Raw genomic sequence first — 21,356 nt, forward strand, 5'->3', positions numbered from 1 at the left:
GCTCGCAATGTCCAACGGCCGCACTAAAGGGGTTAATAATATGACGTACACAACACTTGGCAACATCTTAGGGGCAACTTTCAGGTACCTGTGTGAAGAGATTGCATTGCTGAGACCGGTACAATCATGCAACTTTTTTTGTTTTTGCAGATTTACAAAGCGCAAAGTAGACCCAAAGGTATCAAAGCGCTTTACATGAGCACCAGTTGTGTTACAGATGGACACATCACATTTTTTGTTTGTTTGTTTGTTAGGCACAATTAAGTGGTTTGCCCAGAATCACAAGCTGTTAGAGTCCCTGCCGAGACTCGAACCCGGTTCCCCAGCTTCGAGGTGGACCGCCCTAGATGTTAGGCCACATCCGCTCCCCGTGAGGGGATATGGATGATTCTGTGATATCAGACAAGTGACAGCCCTGCTTAAAAGTGCTGGAGCTTCATACAAGCAAGAGAAGCCCTGCTGAGGAGTGGAAGTATGGCAGCTCTGCTGAGAAGTCTTGATACTGTAACTTTGAATCATTATCAGCAGTTCTGAGAAGTAGCCCTACTACTTTCTAGCAAGTGTAACCACCCTGGTGAGCCGGCCGAACTGGGAACCCAAAGCAGCCTTGGCAAACATGTTCAAACCAGCCCTGCTCCCTTCCTCCTCTCTCTAATCTCTCGCTTTACTTCTCTTTCTCTCTCCCCACTCTCTCTATCCTGAAACACCCACATCCCCCAACCTCCTGCCTGCTCTAATGACATGGGAGAGCCTGGGAAAGTGACAGAGGCACCAGCAGCCCTAAAAACCGGCCTCAAAAGGACCCAGCTCACTGGAGAAAAGCCTTGTGGAAAAAAGAGCTGCTGCTGAGAAGTGCCGGTACTCCCATACAAATACAGATGCCCTACTGAGAAGTGCCGGCACTTCCTGGTGAAAGTATGTCAGCTCTGCTGAGAAGTGCTGGTATTGTCCCTTTACATGAATATCAGCCTGTCTGAGAAGTGCTGGTACTTCCCATACAAATACAAATGCTCTACTGAGAAGTGCCGTGACTTCCCATACGAATACAAATGCTCTACTGAGAAGTGCCGGCACTTCCTGGTGAAAGTATGTCAGCTCTGCTGAGAAGTGCTGGTATTGTCCCTTTACATGAATATCAGCCTGTCTGAGAAGTGCTGGTACTTCCCATACAAATACAAATGCTCTACTGAGAAGTGCCGTGACTTCCCATACAAATACAAATGCTCTACTGAGAAGTGCCGGCACTTCCTGGTGAAAGTATGTCAGCTCTGCTGAGAAGTGCTGGTATTGTCCCTTTACATGAATATCAGCCTGTCTGAGAAGTGCTGGTACTTCCCATACAAATACAAATGCTCTACTGAGAAGTGCCGTGACTTCCCATACAAATACAAATGCTCTACTGAGAAGTGCCGTGACTTCCCATACGAATACAAATGCTCTACTGAGAAGTGCCGGCCCTTCCTGGTGAAAGTATGTCAGCTCTGCTGAGAAGTGCTGGTATTGTCCCTTTACATGAATATCAGCCTGTCTGAGAAGTGCTGGTACTTCCCATACAAATACAAATGCTCTACTGAGAAGTGCCGTGACTTCCCATACGAATACAAATGCTCTACTGAGAAGTGCCGGCACTTCCTGGTGAAAGTATGTCAGCTCTGCTGAGAAGTGCTGGTATTGTCCCTTTACATGAATATCAGCCTGTCTGAGAAGTGCTGGTACTTCCCATACAAATACAAATGCTCTACTGAGAAGTGCCGTGACTTCCCATACGAATACAAATGCTCTACTGAGAAGTGCCGGCACTTCCTGGTGAAAGTATGTCAGCTCTGCTGAGAAGTGCTGGTATTGTCCCTTTACATGAATATCAGCCTGTCTGAGAAGTGCTGGTACTTCCCATACAAATACAAATGCTCTACTGAGAAGTGCCGTGACTTCCCATACAAATACAAATGCTCTACTGAGAAGTGCCGTGACTTCCCATACGAATACAAATGCTCTACTGAGAAGTGCCGGCACTTCCTGGTGAAAGTATGTCAGCTCTGCTGAGAAGTGCTGGTATTGTCCCTTTACATGAATATCAGCCTGTCTGAGAAGTGCTGGTACTTCCCATACAAATACAAATGCTCTACTGAGAAGTGCCGTGACTTCCCATACGAATACAAATGCTCTACTGAGAAGTGCCGGCACTTCCTGGTGAAAGTATGTCAGCTCTGCTGAGAAGTGCTGGTATTGTCCCTTTACATGAATATCAGCCTGTCTGAGAAGTGCTGGTACTTCCCATACAAATACAAATGCTCTACTGAGAAGTGCCGTGACTTCCCATACAAATACAAATGCTCTACTGAGAAGTGCCGTGACTTCCCATACGAATACAAATGCTCTACTGAGAAGTGCCGGCACTTCCTGGTGAAAGTATGTCAGCTCTGCTGAGAAGTGCTGGTATTGTCCCTTTACATGAATATCAGCCTGTCTGAGAAGTGCTGGTACTTCCCATACAAATACAAATGCTCTACTGAGAAGTGCCGTGACTTCCCATACAAATACAAATGCTCTACTGAGAAGTGCCGTGACTTCCCATACGAATACAAATGCTCTACTGAGAAGTGCCGGCACTTCCTGGTGAAAGTATGTCAGCTCTGCTGAGAAGTGCTGGTATTGTCCCTTTACATGAATATCAGCCTGTCTGAGAAGTGCTGGTACTTCCCATACAAATACAAATGCTCTACTGAGAAGTGCCGTGACTTCCCATACAAATACAAATGCTCTACTGAGAAGTGCCGTGACTTCCCATACGAATACAAATGCTCTACTGAGAAGTGCCGGCACTTCCTGGTGAAAGTATGTCAGCTCTGCTGAGAAGTGCTGGTATTGTCCCTTTACATGAATATCAGCCTGTCTGAGAAGTGCTGGTACTTCCCATACAAATACAAATGCTCTACTGAGAAGTGCCGTGACTTCCCATACGAATACAAATGCTCTACTGAGAAGTGCCGGCACTTCCTGGTGAAAGTATGTCAGCTCTGCTGAGAAGTGCTGGTATTGTCCCTTTACATGAATATCAGCCTGTCTGAGAAGTGCTGGTACTTCCCATACAAATACAAATGCTCTACTGAGAAGTGCCGTGACTTCCCATACAAATACAAATGCTCTACTGAGAAGTGCCGTGACTTCCCATACGAATACAAATGCTCTACTGAGAAGTGCCGGCACTTCCTGGTGAAAGTATGTCAGCTCTGCTGAGAAGTGCTGGTATTGTCCCTTTACATGAATATCAGCCTGTCTGAGAAGTGCTGGTACTTCCCATACAAATACAAATGCTCTACTGAGAAGTGCCGTGACTTCCCATACAAATACAAATGCTCTACTGAGAAGTGCCGTGACTTCCCATACGAATACAAATGCTCTACTGAGAAGTGCCGGCACTTCCTGGTGAAAGTATGTCAGCTCTGCTGAGAAGTGCTGGTATTGTCCCTTTACATGAATATCAGCCTGTCTGAGAAGTGCTGGTACTTCCCATACAAATACAAATGCTCTACTGAGAAGTGCCGTGACTTCCCATACAAATACAAATGCTCTACTGAGAAGTGCCGGCACTTCCTGGTAAAAGTATGTCAGCTCTGCTGATAAGTGCTGGTATTGTCCCTTTACATGAATATCAGCCTGTCTGAGAAGTGCTGGTACTTCCCATACAAATACAAATGCTCTACTGAGAAGTGCCGTGACTTCCCATACGAATACAAATGCTCTACTGAGAAGTGCCGGCACTTCCTGGTGAAAGTATGTCAGCTCTGCTGAGAAGTGCTGGTATTGTCCCTTTACATGAATATCAGCCTGTCTGAGAAGTGCTGGTACTTCCCATACAAATACAAATGCTCTACTGAGAAGTGCCGTGACTTCCCATACAAATACAAATGCTCTACTGAGAAGTGCCGTGACTTCCCATACGAATACAAATGCTCTACTGAGAAGTGCCGGCACTTCCTGGTGAAAGTATGTCAGCTCTGCTGAGAAGTGCTGGTATTGTCCCTTTACATGAATATCAGCCTGTCTGAGAAGTGCTGGTACTTCCCATACAAATACAAATGCTCTACTGAGAAGTGCCGTGACTTCCCATACAAATACAAATGCTCTACTGAGAAGTGCCGGCACTTCCTGGTAAAAGTATGTCAGCTCTGCTGATAAGTGCTGGTATTGTCCCTTTACATGAATATCAGCCTGTCTGAGAAGTGCCGATACTTTCCATAGATATACAGATGCTCCACTGAGAAGTGCTGGGACTTACGGGTAAAAGTATGTCAGCTCTGCTGATAAGTGCTGGTATTGTCCCTTTACATGAATATCAGCCTGTCTGAGAAGTGCCGATACTTTCCATAGATATACAGATACCCCACTGAGAAGTGCCAGGTCTTCCCGGTGAAAGTATGGCAGCTCTGCTGAGAAGTGCTGGTTTTGTTCCATTAAATGACTTTCAGCCTGTCTGAGAAGTGCTGGTACTTCCCATTCAAATAGAGAAGCCTGTAGGACGTAACAGGTAAAGTAGTTAGGTAGAAGGAACATGTCTACAAAGAGATGTGACATGGAGAGGCAGCAAAGAAAGGGTGAGGTAAATAAAGGGGTTAGGTGGGAGGGGCAAAAATATGAGGGAAAGGAATGTGGTAGAGTTTAGTAAGGTAGGGAGAGCTGAGAGGTGTAGAGAGTGGAGGTATGTGGAAATGGAGGTAGAGTTAGAGAGGTAAGATAAAGGGATGAAGTTGAGAGGCAGGTAAAATAGATGGCAGAGAGGTGCAAGTGGCTTGGAAACAGTGAGGTGTAGCGAGCGGAGGTGGAGAGAGAGAGAGAGAGACATAGTGGGAAGAGGTAAACCGGTAGAGATTGTGGAGGGAGTCACAGGAGAGAGATAAGGTAATGAGATGGAGGAAGAGAGAGGATGGGTAAAGAGAGGTGGATTGAGAGAAAGGTGAGGTAGAGATGATGATGACGTGAAGGGTTCATGCCTGTTTGTGTTAGCTGAGCGCGCTGCGCTGGTGAATCTCCATAGCTTGCCTAATTGTAGGTTTTTAATATTCCCGATTTCGATATTTTAGTTTTATTTTATTTTGCCTTTGCCCCCTTTTAATCTTAGAAATTTGTACTGCCCACTTACCTGCAGCATAATTGTACAAAGCACCGCTGTTTGGCGGGTCCCGTTTCCGGCACTCCCGAGTTAATTGCTTTCGGCGGCCATATTGGGGGGGTAAAGGTACGCACGTCGGCGCCTTTCAGACGCGGTGACGGTCTAGTGGTCACCAGGACGCTAGGCGGGTATTTAAGTAGGTCAGATTGGCGCGCAGCGGGATTGCTGGATTTTTTGCCGGAGTTATGCCAGAGTTCTGCCCGTCTGCGCCCGTCCGCGCTGAGGACGCGCTGCTGGACGAGCCTTGCGGGGAGGATGATGTCTCTTCGGCAGTCGGTCAGGTATTCCGCTTTTATTCCTTTGCTGATCTGACAGCTTTGAAACCCTCTCCCCTACCCTGTCACCATAAATCTACTCCTGAGACCCTGGTTAGCTCTTCCCTTTGCCGTATTTGTTATAGTGACCCTCCACCTATCTCTGCTTTCGGAAGTTTACAAGCCCCCTCCATTGATGGGGTCCCCCTCTACTCGGAAAGGTTTTTTTTAATTAATGCTCGATCACTCATCAAAAATAATATCGCTTTCCATGACTTTGTCTCGGCTAGGAACCCTTCATGGGTTTTTATAACGGAAACCTGGGCTTCGGATTCGTCGGGTCCGGATCTTTTGAATGCTATCCCGGAAGGTTATGCGCTACATAGATCTGATAGAGTAAAACGTAGAGGGGGAGGACTGGCGATTCTTTATAAATCCTCTCTTGTATGTCGCATTAAAGTCCTCTCTGAGCCCTCTGACCCCTTCCAAGCCCTGTATTTCTGCATATCTTCCTCGCCTTCGATGTCCTTCACGGGTCTTCTTATCTATAGACCCCCGGGTCCTAGATCTAATTTCTGTCATGATTTGTTTCGAATTTTGGAACCTTACTTTGGTAAACCTTACTTTACCATTTTAGGGGATCTAAATTTCCATGTTGATGACCTGAATTCTAAAGACACTCTTTCCTTGGCGGACCCTCTCACGGCTTGTGGTCTTCTTCAGCTGGTGACCAGCCCCACCCACCTGGCAGGGCACATCCTGGACGGGGTGTTTTCCAACGACTCCAGGCTCTCCTCCGGCCCCCCCGTACCACTGGTTTGGTCTGTTCATCTGGCCGTGCCCTTAGAGTTGATTTTCTCTCCAGGACCTCTGACTTCCCAGGTTTCCGCTAACAGAATCCTCAAGAGATGCCTTAGGAATATCACCAATGAGGCACTTGCCCCTTTACTAGGATCTGTGGCCGATCTGGCTTCCAGAGACGCCGGTGCGGCTGCACAGGAGCTCGACAATTCCATCTTGAGAGCAGATGATGTTCTAGCTCCTGCATCCCTTTGCTACTCAGCAAGGGCTAAACCCTCTGCCCCCTGGTTCACAGAGTCCTTGAGACTCCTGAGGCAGAAGTGTAGGAGGCAGGAGAGGAAATGGCAGAAATCTTGGGAGCCGGCTGAAAGAGATTGCCACAAGCGGTTACTGCGAGAGTATAAGGCCACGATCATCAAGGAAAAACAGGACTTCCTCTCAAAACGCCCGATGTCCCTTACTTCACCTAGGGAGCTCTTTAAGATTGTCGATTCCCTGCGCTCCTTACAGGAACCGGACCCAGTCGTAGGCTCGCAAGATCTCTGCAATAGTATCTCTGAATTCTTCCACTCTAAAATTGTGGATATTTACATCATGTTAGAAGCACAGAGAAAGACTCTTGATGATAATTCCAGTTCTACCCAAGATAGTATAGAGCCCTGGTCCAGAGACTCGGCTAAGACCCTTATGGTCTTCCCCCTCCTTACCATCGAAGACCTTGATTCCCTGTTGAACAAAACGAAGTCGGGCTCTCCTTTGGACCCCTGCCCTTTAAAAGTTCTGAGGGACTGTAAGGATACCTTGTTACCACCATTACTGGAGGTGATGAACGGCGCTATCCTTCAGGGTACCTTCCTGGCAGCCTGGAAAAAGGCGATTGTTAAGCCCCTTCTTAAAAAGTCTACCCTGTACCCAGAAAACCTCAAAAATGTTAGGCCTATCTCCCTGCTCCCTACCCCTGCTAAGATGCTGGAATCTCACCTTAATTCCCATCTCACCGCTTTTCTTGATTCCTCTGGCTTCCTGTACCAGTCCCAACATGGGTTCAGGAAATCACACAGTACGGAATCAGCACTTACTGTGGTGATAAATAATATCCGAACTAAGGTTGATCAAGGACAGTCCACCCTGCTAGTCCTTTTAGATCTGAGGGCAGCTTTTGATACCCTATCTCCCTCGATTTTAACAACTCGTCTGAGGGAGGTAGGGTTGCGGGGCCCAGCGCTTAGCCTGCTGTCTTCCTTTTTAGAACTCAGGGAGCAGAGGGTTAAGCTTGGAGAGTTCCTCTCCCCTGCTAAACCGTTGCAATGTGGGGTTCCTCAAGGGTCGGCGTTAAGTCCGACCCTGTTTGACGGAGGGAGATAATTTCACTGCATAGTTATCCAAGCACACCCTTATCACTTAGCCAGCATTAACCCCTGTGTAGGCCCTGCTGCTTGAGTGTTATAGGCCTCAGTTACGTTGGCCTGAGCACTGCCATTTTCTTTCAGCTTAGAGCAGAAGCAGAAAGCAGGTCTGACCAAGCTTCACTCAGCTCCACTTGTCTGCGTGGCTTCGCACCCCTTCATTGGGCCCCCCACCCTACTGTATGCTAGGTTCATGAACGATAAAGTTCAAGTTCCTTCTTAATCTTGCAACACACCCCAGGCCCCCACCTGAAAGCTGTGAACAGAGAAAGAGGAAGTTCCCGCCACAGCTAAAGCTAGTCCGATAAATGAGGACAAAAGTAGCAAATCAGTATCACAGAATGGCACATAAACGCATGAATAGAATCCTTCAAAGTAATAATAACACATTTGTGTTGTGTATGATAAATTAATGACAAACCTCCAGTCAAGATGCCAGGAACTCAGTCTAGACTGGCGTACAATTGCCACACAATTACGAGAAAGGGGCTACATCTACACTTATGATGGGAAGGTACCAGGCAGGGGCGTGAGAGACGATGGAAAGATATGTGATACGAGGTGGCGTGATATGACGTGATTACAGTCTCATTGTTTGGTCACTATGAAGTGTTTTTTCCTTATTGCATTCAAAGTTATATTTCACCATTTGAAATGTTATATTTGCTATGTTTTCTCTGACCTTGTTTTACCTTCACTGCATTAGAGGTGTTTAACTTGTACTTGCAGGATATGACTTTATATACAGTGGTGAGTGTTCCCAATAATCTGTGCTTAACCTTTTCTATGCAATCTGCCTCAAAGCTCACAAGTGTACTTAAAGTATATTCTCTCTCTCTCATAGCAGCTGTCAACTGTATTTTGTAAATCCAAACTGGTCCAAGCGACTTTCAAGAGAATGCTAAGAGCAGGACCAAGTAGTATGTGATTTATTGTGATATCATTGAATATTTCTAGAAGCTGTGTCTTCTAATAAAACTTGTACAACTTTCAGAAACAGTCTCCAAGGCTCATATATCCATTTTTTCCTGTTTTTAGAGCAAGCGTTCCAGGAGCACCGGTTACAAATTAAGGTGTGCCATTTCCCTTAGTTCTCCCTCACAGTCTCCCCAGCGCGGCTTCCGAGCTGCTGCGCCAAGCCCCCTGACCCCTCATGCCCACAATTAATTTTCCCTCCAACATCCTGGTGACCTCGACGTGATGGCTAGAAACTAACTGAAACAGGATGCATCTGGATTAAGGGGAGGAAGTACGAAGCTGTTAAGCGATTCTGCACCACTCTCCGGCCGGGCCATTGGGATGAACACAGCGCATGGGTAAGCATCATATTGTTTGACTGCCCGTCGCTGCTATTGTTCTCTCTTGGGCGTGAAGGAGAGGTGTGTTGTGTCGTGACGCAAGCAGTACTCTTGCCTGTTTTTCCATGCTCCCTGTCTGTTGGCCTCGCCATTTGATCTTGCGCAGAGGAGGGATTGTGTGCTAAGTGGAGACTGAGCCTGATAGTTAGGTCATTACTATGATTTACGTGTTTCTCTTTCTGTAAATAGCTAGCTGAATGTTATTGCTGCACCTCATGTACTTACAAAGAAGAATTGCATCTGTCATTTTGTAACTCTTATTTTTTACATTTAGCTTTTTATTCAGCATTTTATTTAGCGGTTAAAGGTTCCCCTGTGTATATAGCACCACAGGGAAGGGAAAGGTTGGGGTATTCGCCTTTCCAGCATTTATTTTAAAGGTTCCCCTGTGTATATAGCACCACAGGGAAGGGAAAGGTTGGGGTATTCGCCTTTCCAGCATTTATTTTAAAGGTTCCCCTGTGTATATAGCACCACAGGGAAGGGAAAGGTTGGGGTATTCGCCTTTCCAGCATTTATTTTAAGGGTTCCTCTGTGTATATAGCACCACAGGGAAGGGATAGGTTGGGGTATTCGCCTTTCCAGCATTTATCATGTCAGTGTGCCTCTCTGTATAAGGAAAGAGAGGGCCTCCATTTCAGCACTAATGGAGAAGAAGCTAATCTGAAGATCCGCGTAGCTAACGGTATTTTCAGACACCGCTTGTCCCTGCTGTGTGACCAGGGAAATTCCTGCTGTGTGATCAGGAACATTTATCATTTTAGCCAGTGTATTTTCGCCAGTTAACAGTACCCTCTGTGTTTTTCTCTTCTTTTGCGTGCGCTGTTGTACATTGCTTTTTATTTCTGAAACACAGGTACTAAGGCTGCTAATTATTAGGTACTCTTTTAAGATTGTATGTTGTTGCTTAGTGTCTAAGTAAAGAGTCTTTTATCAGGTTCAAAGGAGTAATTCGTTTTTATTATTGTTTTTTTCCTCATGGCCATTTTCTTATGTTGACTGGCCCCATACCAATCCTATTGTTTTTGGGTAAGGGCCTGCTAAATACTGCTGCAAATATTTTGTGAACATCAATTAAAAACTGGGTTGTTAGTGAGATTCAATAACTAGGGAGATTGTAAATGCATTTTTATGTATCCCCACGTGTTGATCTGCCACTGATAAACTAAGAGTTTCCGCAAAGATACGGCATATTGAGCACCACAATTGTCATAGATATATTGTTTTTTTAGTGCTGCTACTCTCCTGTGTGCACACGTGGCATTCAGGATAGACCCCTCCCTCCACGAGCACTGCAGGCTTCGCGAGGGAGGACACAGAGAAGTACTCTGCGCTCTCTGGATGACTGAGTGTCATTTAGTATAGCATGGAATGTTTCTTTTTATTTTAACTACATACCACACAAATGAACAGGATACATGACTATAGGACATACAAAACCACACACGCCATACACGTGCAGATTTTTATGACATTACCAGGACTAGAGGTACCTGCTATTGTGACATCATTGTGGCCTTGCAACCCTTTGTATAGCAAGGTCCTTGAGGCTTGTTTTGGTAATCATCCTACTGCCTTGGAATTCCCTGACAATTCCCCAGAAGGTATTTACAACGGCCCAGAAAAAGAAGAAATTAGAGAGGCATTTTATTCCGTCATTATAGAAGCATTAGGTGATGAGCTTGTGGTAAACTGCCCCACTCCCGAAAACAACTGACAGGAGATCAGCCAGATGTACAGATGAGCCATAGTGGACAACAACAAGTTGAGGTAGTTCTGCACATATTAGATAATAAAATTATATCAGTGCAGAACGTTAGCGCACAAACCCATAGGAAATTTAACAGAAGCCAAAATTCCTTAATATCTAGAGCGTGGGACTTGTTGGGAATCCCACTCACACAGGGTACCGAGATAAGGGCATCTACATTGCATCTAGTGAGACTGTGCCTCCCAGTGCCAACGTATACATCCTTCACTGATAACACACAACTCACACTTCAGTCAGTAGGTAGTGTAATTAATAGCGAAAGCCCTGATATCGCCAACCACTGTTCACTCACAACGCCTCCTCCAAGCACCAGCTGCCTGGAGGGGCAGGGAGATTCACAGGATACCCTCACTCCACTAGGCTGTGAGCATCACGCCCACGAGTTGCATGACCAGCTGCAGCAGCAGCCATCACCAAGTCTCACAGAACTACTACAAAGACACCCTTTCACGACGCATTATCCAGAAATGTGGGCATATTTACAAAACCGCATGTTAAAAGGAGATTAGTATTGTTGCCTTCACTGCCACAGATTGCCCGCCGCCCAAAGACAACCCTAGGATATGAGCAGACAGCCCAGACAAGACCCAAGACTACAGATCACGGTACACGTAGTGAACGGCTGTATTGTTGCCCTTTCTGAAGGTACAGCAACATCCCCTGAGTCTGTCTCACACCTGACATGTACAGTCATTTTGACACTAATTTCAGCCCTAGGAATTGATGTAACATCCTTGCAGCAGGTAAGGCTGACAATAACACCTGGTGGCGTTACACTCTTACCCCTGCTTACACACAACACAGAAGAATAATGTCCACACCCACAGCACATCCACCAGCCTATGACGCAGATGACATTGATTCAGGACAGGGTATCAAGACTGACATAGAACTCTTATCAAATGTCCAGACAGCCATAGGCCATGACGATACCTCAGCCCCAGACATCTCAGATAATTCACAAGACAGTAGACCAGAGAATACATTAGGCCAGCTATTGCTAAGCTCCCAAAGCCCAGTACTGCAAGGAGCAGCATCAGGAATGCCAGGTCAAAGTGACACGCTATTGACAGTAAAGATGAGATGTGTCCAACTCTGCAGCCCCCAGCAGGAAGAAAATAAAGAGAGCAATGAGGCCTCTGGAGGTTCGCAGCACAGCTCCCACATGCCACTCCCCAGACTTGACCGCCCAGCACCCACATCCCTCACTGAGGACCATAATCCCCCAAGAACAAGAACAAGACATTATGGCCCATTCCGATCCCCTAGTCATCAGCATTATGATACACAGACATATTGGAATGAGTGGCAGCCCCTTAACACAGGTTCTAACAGAGAGAAAGAACCCCAGCTACAGGTCAATGAAGTAAGAAGAGACAGTGAACAGTATCCCTCTGAGGTAGTAACTGAGGGAGACATTAGCAGGTGGAGGGCAAAAAGTGACCTATGCCAAAGAATGGATAGAGAAGCAGGGGACATGTCACACAAACAGTACTCAAGAAGCCCCACAGGAAATACAGCAACACTCCAGCAACTGTCATTATACCTAGCCAGTATAGGGGATAGCATGACTGAGCTGATGGGTGACTTGGGCCAATCTAGTAAAAAGAAACAACAAGCACCAAATGAATTAGCTAGTGGTGCGAAGGAGGTAGGGCCACACAGTGGTGGGGTCCCAACTATCGTGCCACAGCAAGGGCCATGGGTACACTTGCATCAGGAAGCACAAAGTGCAGCCCCACCACAGATCAACACAGCAGCTTCTTTCACAGCCAACTTAAGTGTGCCCCAAGCCCCGTCTACAATCATTAATTATAACACTCAGGTGACACGACCACCTACGCCTATACCTCAGACATCACCTCCAGTAGTTACACCACGTACGCCAATGACACCACAGCTAGAGCAAGACTATTTGGATCTGCCAAAATTGTTCGAACAGGCAGAAAAGAGGAGAAGGCAGAGAAGAAGAGAGATAGAAAGTATTGCAGTGTTAGGTAACGAAGGGCGACCTGAGAACATCCCACAGGAATATGATGTATCAGGTACAGCACGCCTGCGCACAGCAAGATCTAGAGAACTGAACAACATTGCCCTTTACAGGCCAAGACAGCCATTGACAAGTGGTCTGCTGATGCCAAATGAGATAGTAATACTTGGAGAAGGGAGCGACCTTTATGTCAATCCATTCTCAGATAACTTGGCAGACTGGACAAAGGCTAATGCACTTCAAAAGAATGTCTGGCCCGAGAAGGATCTTTTGAGCCAGTTGTATCTTGCAGGAAGCAGGAGATGATGATTGGAACTACACCTACATGCGCCAAGGCCTAAGGGTCTGGAAGAAATACGCACGCAGGTATGATAACACAAGACCCACAGGGGTAACACACCAGCTGCCCCTGCCATCCGAAGAGGTCAATGACCCCCCTATCTCAGTCACTTGGTCCCTAACGGACAAAGAGAAAATGAAGAAAGAACTCCCACCCCTCACAGAGGGTGCAGGAAAGTGGATACAAGCCTTTGAAAATGACACTACAGGTGTGTCATTGGCTATTTGGGATATGAAAAGCCTGCTCACATCCCTGATTGGAAAGGATGCAGAGGATATGTTTTCACGCATCGACGCAAGGCTTTCCACCACTAATTCAGAATTAGATGGTGATCCTTTCAATAAGATAAGATCAGCGCTATGGAACGAACTGCGCCGGAAGTTTCCCGATGTCTCAGACATTGGATCTCTAATGTCACAAACAAGGCAATTAGCTATTAAGAACGCAGCTGCTAAACTAGAACAGCAAAAGTTAAAGAAAACAAAGGCTCTTGATGCAGTTAGGCTAGCTACACCAGTGAGTCAAGTGACTACTGTCACTAATTCTTCACAAGGTGCCTTGCATATAATAGGAAGTGACACACAGGTAACAGCACAACGACCAGAAGAGCAACACATGCCTGAGTACCAAATGGTGCCCCAGACTCAAGCTCCTGTATCGCAGGGAGCTACAGTACTGCCCCCCATCAATTCGGTTTCACAAGGCACCATCCAGCAGTACCAAGCGAGTTAGGATAGCCCACAGATAACTCTAGTGTGTCCCGTGTTGTCATGTCTCACAAACATTAGAGAGGACCCAGTTGTGAATGTCATGATTAACAACAACACGTGTAGTTTTTTGATTGACACAGGTGCCACATTCTCCTGTATCAAGGAGGGGGCACTGCCCATTTCCAACCAGAGCGCAAACACACTAGATTTCTCTGGGGCGATATTAAGGGTCCCTTTCACAGAGCCAGTACAAATAGAAATAGGAGGTAGACGTATTCAACAGCGTCTACTTTACACACCACAGTCCCCAGTAAATCTCTTGGGACGTGATCTGATGGCCAAAATAAATATGAGAATATATTTCAGTGAGAACGACACAATGACGTTCTCCATTCCTGATACACCACCGACCAGAATGATGTCTGTCAAACAAATATTCCTCAAGTTATGTCGTATTGTTTGATCGTTGGCCTGAAGACTGCCCTCTTCAGTGTCCCATTGCACGCTGACGACGAGTATTTTATTCGCATTTTCATTCAGAAATTGAGAGTTATACTTTCAGTTCCAAAAGAAATGAATGTCTCTCTATGTGGATGATCAATTATAATTCACACTGTAAACTTTGCCAAATATTGCAAGACTGGGCAACTAAGTAGAATGATTCACTCCTACCTCCAAAACAATACAGCAGCAGCCAGAGATAAAACGATGTAATGGGAAGCACACTAGTTACATCACATTTCTTTTCCGATAAAATAAATATCACGAGTCACGAGATCATGTGCTGCTAGGTCTATTGAGCATTTCATCCTTCTAAGGTGGATTCAAAGAATACCTTGAGTTACATACAATAAAGATCTGCTGTTTATCATCAATATACCATTTTGAGTGAACATGTGCATTACAAATAAGCCATCTTTATTTTATAATACAACACGTATATTTTGCATATTGCAAATACAGACAACACATGTTTTCAGATATTATAACATGCAGAGAAATTAATAGAGTTTCTTTTTTATTTTCGGGCCACGTTCATAAGTAGCATTTCTGGCCCACTGCATATTCTGGGCGTAGAGCCAAACAGGAAAAAGGCTTCCTGTAGTTGGCAGCGAACAATAAGATTGATAAGAAGGAAAAAGGTCTTGTGTATAGATACGTTGGTCTATGGAAATGAGCAAGAGAAATGAGTGGCCTAGGACCACACAGTTTGGTAAAACAATTAGTAAAGAATATGTATGTGCAGATGGATAAGAAGAGATAAGGAATACGTTTGAGGATGTGTCCCATGTTTTATTGATATGCCCAGCATACCTTAAAGCCAGGAAAAAATGGCTAAAGCCAATCTGTAAAAAGTTAGGCCTCCGACAAATTAAGGTTGGACTTAGAATTTTTAAGGGAGACACTGCCCAACCGATTGTGTTCAGCCTGAGCCGTTTCCTTTTATGCGTAGCCTTGATTAGGAAGATGAAAGACCAAAAAACTTAAGGAAATAGGCTTGTTTACCATGTTACTGAGTCACTTGTTGACTGCTAACGCGCTGCTTGCTTTACTGTTCTGGTTTTTAACAAAACAGATGTTTAACTTATTGTTTTATTATTCTGTATATTTATCCAGTGTTCTTGTACATTAGAGGGGTCAACTAGGACCAAGCCACCCCCAAGTGGACAAACTGGGAAATGAATTGAATTCTATGTATTATATGCAAAGGAAGTGTGTCGATATTTTTATCCACCCGATATTTTTATGTATTTAAATTGTGTTATGATGTATTATGATTGAATGTATTGTATCTTACAAGGTTTCTTAAACCGAATAAAGATTGAAATGAATACGTTTCCAGATATGCACCGCTGTGTACAGCTATTACGTCACACATGCCCAGTGCTAGGAAAACGCAAATGAATACAGATATAGAATAGATTTCAATGTTAAAGGACGAATGCAGGGAATAAGCAATGCTCAGTATTACAATATTGTCAGACTAGAATGGGCGAACTTTAGAGGTGGTTATATATCTGACTTGTACTTCATTGATGGTTTTTCTACCATTAATGACGAAAAAGGGATGAGATGTACAGGAGCTGCAGTAGTAAGAGCGATACGGAATGACTACTGAGACTCTCTAGACATTGTACAGCAAATAGCATTGCCATCACATTACTCAGCACAAGCAGCAGCTAGAAGGCCCAGACATGCACCATCTCTATCCCCAGCACAAAATGATTGAGTCCCCCCCATTCTGCTTGCCCAAAATGCACCCTCAACAGTGCAAGAAGATCCATCATGCCCATACACTATTGGTAATACACAGCACTATGATTTCATTGCACAGCTGCACCTTAGAGAGATACAGGGAAGTGCCCCACCTGAAGGAAAAGAGCTGTGGAAGAAGAGGGGAGTACACAGGAATACGATTTTATTTGTTTATTTAATTTTCAGACACACAAGGACAGGAAGGCTTTTGCAAATAGCACACACTCGTTCGTTCGATTAGCTTTATTCGATTTCAGTAAAAAAATCATAAAAGCAACAACAATACATAAAAATACACCAAAACATTAATACATTTCATTTCATAAAAGAATTAGATGAATTTGAAAATAAATTAAATCAATAAAATGAATCGGCTAATCAGTATACAAAATGCAGCGTGAACAAGCTAAAAAACAGGAGAAAGTTGGCCACGCAATACAAGACCACTTCTTGCCGTCTGGAAATTACTCTATGTTGTCTGACATTATGACGGGACATATAATGTTCTGGGGTAAAAGTCACTTAGAGACCAAACTGATATGGGACCATCCCCTATTTGTGGCTGCCAGGATTGCAGGTATGGTACGACATATTTATTTCTAAACTTTACGAGTACCAAGTCGCCCACAGTGTTTTTTACGAGAGGTCCTAACCAGCCCACCCTTCGGACACTTAATATGGTCCCGTCTAAATTGGAGGGCAGAGGTCTATTTTTGGTGAGCCAGTACACTACCTTATTCCTTAGGTCCTGCTGTCTCTCGAGTTTTCCCTTTGGGAGTTCAGGTATTCCTGAGAGGACATACACAATAGGAGCTGCCTCAGGTGGCAAATGTAGGTGGTTAGTTTTGTGAGGTAAAGTATCATGACTAGACACTATTCTTTTATAAGATGACTTGTCTTTATTCTGCCCAGCCCTAAGGTAAGAAGATTGTGATGGCATAGCGGCTTTTGCGACTTTTGGGGTATTTACAGCTTTCATGTGTGGGGCAACTGGTTGTATACTGGAGAGCTTGCTTTGTGTGGTGGAAATTGGCGTATCTCTAGGGGCTGGATGCTGTGATAGTACGGGTCCTCCCATAGATTTAGTAACTATTGACTTGACTTTTATAGGTTCCTCGACTCCCCTAAGCCTGTCCTCTAGGCTAGTCATTTTATCAATGAACGGAGTTATGATTGACTTCATCATGGTTTCGAGCTCCAACAATAGGGAGGCCTGTGTAGGTGTTTTCGAAGTCGCAGTGCTGAGAGTATTGCGTAAAGGTGGATTACGATGTAATTTTTGTAATTTGGCCTGACTGCCCGTGTGTATAGCCTCATCTCTCTTCCTTTTAGCAGAGAGCACCTGGTTGGGGATTACCGGTAGGAAGTTTGCTGTTGGTTGTATTATGTGGGGCGTTACCTGTGGAGTGTAAGTTAATTGGGAAGAGAGGCTAGACCCATGTTTAGGCGTAGATATTGGGAAATTTGAGCTTTTTCTGGAACCAAAGGGGCGTAAGAGGATTTGCACAATTGATTAAGTTCATCCAGTAATGATATTGCCGGGGCTATATTGGCAGTCTGAGGCGGAGAACCCAGAGCGAAAGAGCTGTCTAGAACTGGGGATCGTTCTATTCTATCTAAATCACTTGCAATGGGCAGTATAACACGCTTAAAATACGAATCCATTGTTCCCCTATGCAGGTCACCCTGGGAGGAGAGATTTCTAAGGTCCGCTTTGCAAGACATAGCGTAGGAGCTATCACCAATAAGGAAGTTTTGTACTAAGACAATATCGAGAACCTTGGAAGGGGCCTATTAGATGGACCGGAAATAGTCAATGGGTAACAGTACCTTTGATTAGTGTTCCTGGAATATTGGTGTTGGAAATGGGATCCCCGGCTGGCCAGGGCTTTCGCCAAAGTCAGTCAGAGACCACCACACCCAAGTCAGGGCAAGGGAGTTACACGCCAAGATAACCCCTACTCACCCTCTAGGTAACGTGGCGCGAGCAGCAAGGCTAAACTTGGAGGCGATGTAGGCTAAGTATTTGCGCACGCACCCCAGCAACAACAACCAAAGGCCCACCACAAAGGAAACTCCACACAAGGTTATATAAAAATAGCCTTTGTATTACACCAAAAACACATTAGATAAAACACACACTTTACAATGTGCCAGAGGCACGGGCAGAATTTACAAGGGATATGCACAAGACAGGGCCACCTGGACCACTGTCAGGAATCAGAAGTAGCACTTTCAGAAATAGCACTTAGTACATAGAATATAGCACAAAATAGCACACAACCAGTAATCACTGGTAACCAGGACCTCACTAGCACCACCTGTACTAGGGAGAAAACAACCACCTACACATCACAATACCAGTGGGGGTGGAAGCACATGACACATGATGCAATGCATAACATTCATTCAGAGGTGTAAGGGAGGAAAACACATGATGCATCACAATACATTCAGAGGTGTAAGCAAAATGAACAATTGCGCCAAACTCACGTAAGTCACCCTCTGTGACTGTCCCTAGGCCCTCTGGCCTTGTTGGGGCTAGGACGCCCTGTGTCCAGTGTCAGGGTCCTAAACGTAGCAGTTGCCCACAAAGTGCTGGGCAACTGGTGCAATTGAGGGGGCCACGTGGGAGCCTCTCTAGGCTCTAAACAAATGGACTGCCCCGGAGCCTCTCGGGGCTCGCAAGAAGGTGGGGCAAGGTGGGGCCTTCTGGGGCCACTCCACCACAGACACCAAATGCCCCCTGAGCCTCGCAGGCTCTTCGAACCAACAATGCCTACACGAGCCTCTCTGGGCCCGTCACTAGCGTTGGAGTCCCTCCCGGGGGACTCAAAATGGCATTTGGGCCCCTGAGCCTCTCAGGGCTCACCAACAAATGGGCCCTCAGGTCGTTGGAGCGGCCCTCTGCCAACCGGGGCCGCTCAGAAACAAAAGGAAACTGCCCCTGAGGTCGCGGTAATGAGAGGGGGCGGGGCGGACACCGGCAATGTGTCCCGACGCCCCCCTCTCCTTTCCAAGGCACCAGCACTCACCGGGTTCTGGCGCTGCAGCTCTCCTCTCTCTCCTGCACTCCTCCGCGTGCAGCGCGGGGCTCTCCTTCCAGCACCGGAGCCCCGGCAGGCAACAGCTTCCGCCTGCCTCTCTCCTGCCCCCGGCCTGCCTGACTCCCAGGTCGCGGCTGCGGGGCGGGACTTCTGGTCGCTTCCCCCGGGGCCGCGCTGTGATTGGCCGACGGGCCCTGCACTTCCGGGTCGTCGCGGGCAGCGCGGCGGCCCGTTCCAAACACTCGTAGGCGGGGGATGAGTTTACCGAGGAGTGGGCTCCCTCGAGGTAAACTTAAAATATAGCGGCAAGGTCCCTGGCAGGGTGGGCACCTGCCAGGGGGCAAATTAACCAAAATAAGCGAGGTGGGCACTCGCTAGGCAGGCAAAGCGCTCCTCAGCGCTAAAAGGCAATTTACAGCGCTCCCTGCGCTAAATGCCAAGTACAGCGCTCTCAAGCGCTAGAACAAAATCAAGCGCTCCCAAGCGCTAGAGGACCAACATAGAGCGCTCCCAGGCGCTATAGGTAAAATAAAGGTCCCAGGTGCCCTCAGCAAGCAGGGCAGAGTCCCAGCAGTCCTTGGGCAGGCAGGGGGGACAAGGCTGGGCCCAGAGCCAGCACACTGGGTCTCCAGGCAGGGAGACACCCCAAGTGGCGGTCCTCTGGCCCAGCAGCAGCAACAGCCCCCTCAGGATCCTGGAAGAGAACAACTTCAGTGGGGACACAGCCCCATTTTTATACAGTGCATTCCTTTGTCTGAGGGTGCAGAGTGGGGGCGGAACCAGTCGCAGCTGGTTCTTGAGTACTCTGTTTACCTCAACCACCCTCTCTATTCACTGGCAGGGCTTGGGTCATTAGACACACCACAGGGGGGCGGAGCCAGCATTGTGTGGGGAAAACCCAGCCCATCCAGGACACAGGTACACTCCTCCCACACATCACTCATGCTAATCTCCCTCTCACCACCGGGCAGACCCATCCAGACTTCCTGGAGCCTGGCATGCCAGCCAGCTCCAGCCAATCACACGCCAGCACCCTCACAGCACACGTACAGCCATGTCTAGAAATGGCGCTTCGCTACTAGACACATACATGCTGCATACACCATCTCGCAGCATTCACTCTCACGAGTTCACACATACCAGACTCAAGCCTGTACACCCCACGCATCAGGAACTACCAGGGACACATACATTCCCCATGCATTCCTATGGGCGGGCAGGCCTAGCTCAGCACATGCACTCAGAGTGCGCACGCACTTTCCACTGGGACACAGTGAAAGTGCGCACAATCCAAAAATCACCATCTCCAGGTCACCATTTCAAGCAAAAAGTCTAGGGGTGAACCTGCCCTAAGGGCCAAAGTCCAACATAACCCCCTTCCAGCCAAAACGCAGGGGAGACCAATCACCACTGTGATGGACTTCCCTGCTTGGGGCGATAGAACACGGACGCAGGCCCGCAACTGCAGGGACACCCTCCTGTTCTACGCCACGGTGAACCCATGGGATTCCCTCTAAACACACTGTCTGGACCAACTGGGCTACCCCACTGGTACTCCCAAGTTGTCCGCGGCCAGGACCAGGCCCTGGGCCACCCAGGTGCCACTGGTCCATGCCAATTCGCGGGGCGGGGGGTAGTAACCCCTGGCACATAGGAGCCATTCTCCACTCTTCCTGTCTGCAAGACAGGACTAGACTGCCACTGGTACTCCAGCCTAGGGCCTACAACCTCAGGCGGACCAGGAGTCTCAGGGAAGGCTCTCCTCCCCTTACCTCTTCTTCTAGGGTTCCTCCTCCTCCGGCGAGGGGTACACCTAGAACGCCATTCCAACCCAGGACTTATCCACTCATGTTGCACCGGGGTCAGAGGTGGGCTCTCCCATCCTCTGCACCCCCTTCCAGAGGTCTGCCCTCTCCCACCTGGAGAAGTTCCTCTGGACGAAGAACCGGTCAGGACACTGGTTACAGTCGTCCTACCCTTCAGGTCAGGCTGATCCTGAACCTGGCCTCCCAACCTCTGGTCTAGAACCTTCGGTGGAACAATTGCCTGGCACTCCAGGACTTCTGGGGATTCACACGCAATCCCCCTGAGGCTAACAAATGTCACATCTGTTGCGTGACTGTCTGTCTGGCGCAGATCTCCCGCCCTCTGTTCACCTGACAGTGCGTGACGATCCCCCAGACCAGAAGTGGTGTTACCATGGTCACTACACGGGAACCTAGCCCAACTGGGTAGTCCCTGACCCACTGGTCC

Source organism: Lissotriton helveticus, chromosome 4_2, assembly GCF_964261635.1.
Source record: "Lissotriton helveticus chromosome 4_2, aLisHel1.1, whole genome shotgun sequence".
Taxonomy (NCBI): domain Eukaryota; kingdom Metazoa; phylum Chordata; class Amphibia; order Caudata; family Salamandridae; genus Lissotriton; species Lissotriton helveticus.